This window comes from Otolemur garnettii, unplaced genomic scaffold (genome assembly GCF_000181295.1).
Source record: "Otolemur garnettii isolate 467f Iridium unplaced genomic scaffold, OtoGar3 scaffold00064, whole genome shotgun sequence".
Lineage (NCBI taxonomy): Eukaryota > Metazoa > Chordata > Mammalia > Primates > Galagidae > Otolemur > Otolemur garnettii.
This window is the reverse complement of record NW_003852459.1, coordinates 8624652-8625838: the sequence shown is the minus strand read 5'-3', so window position 1 is coordinate 8625838 and position 1187 is coordinate 8624652. Positions and strand designations below refer to the sequence as shown.

Sequence of the window (1187 nt, the reverse complement as noted above, 5' to 3'; positions counted from 1 at the left end):
TGATCTAAATTTGGTTATTTTATCTTTGACAAAAAGCATTACAATATCCATCAAATGTCAGAAAAGAAATACAATGGTTTCTTCAAGGGAAATATTATATTTTGACAACAAATGTAAAAATAAATGATTTTTGAAAAACACATTAAATATTTTCTTTTTTTTTTTTTTTTTTTTTTTTTGAGACAGTCTCACTTTGTAGCCCTGGGTAGAGTGCCATGGCATTTTAGCTCACAGCAACTTCAATTTCTTGGGCTCAAGCGATCTTCTTGCCTCAGCCTTCCAACCTGGAACTACTGGCACCAGCCACGATGCCTAGCTTTTCTTAGAGACAGGGTCTCACTCCATCTCAGGCTAGTCTGAACTCCCGAGCTCAGGTGATCCACCTGCCTCAGCCTCCCGGAGTGCTAGTCTTTCTAGTTTTTCTATAGTTGTTCAAAGAGTGTTACTGAAGTCTCCTGTTGCCCTCTGTCATTTATAATATAATTGTCTTAAATAATCCTCTACAATACATTTAGAACCACATTAGGCAGTGTTATAATAGTAACTTAAACTACCAAACATAACTTAGGAAACCCAAGAGGACAAGAACAACTTGTTGTATTGCAGAGAGCATTTTTTTTTGTTTACTATGTTCTCTCTTCCTTTCTGACGTCCCAAGTTTCCTGCTTTTATTATTTCCTTTCTGCTCAGAGATCTTTCTTTAGCTACTCTTTAAAGGTAGGTTAGCTGATGACAACTATCTCAGTTTTCTTTCTCTTGAGGATATCTTAATTTTCTCTGCATTTCTGAAGACATTTTTCTAGATACAGGATTCTGCATTGATGGCGTGCATGCCAACTGGTGAAAACTATTCTACCATTCATTTCTGGCCACAACAACTGGTGATGAAAACTTTGCTGTCATCCAATTAATTTTCCCCTATAAGATGTTTTTTCTGTCTTACTGTTTCAAGACTTTGGTTTTAGTGTTTAGAAGTTTGACTATTATGTGTTTTTCTGTGGACAGCTTTAGTTTTAGCTTCCTCGCTCAGCTTCTTGAATATGTAAGTTATTATCTTTTGCCAAACTTGAAAATTTATTAGCCAGCTGCATTTTCTTTCTATTGGCCTCCTGAGACTCTGATGACAGTGTTAAGTCACTTGTTGTCACCCCGCAGATCTCGCTGGCTCTGTCCAGAAATTTTTTTTT

General features: G+C 36.5%; 1 protein-coding gene across 1 annotated transcript in view; it reads right to left on the bottom strand.

Annotated features, from left to right (window-relative positions):
• LYPD6 (LY6/PLAUR domain containing 6) overlaps window positions 1-1187 on the bottom strand; it is a 30273-nt gene that overhangs the window by 5813 nt on the left and 23273 nt on the right. The window lies entirely within an intron of this gene.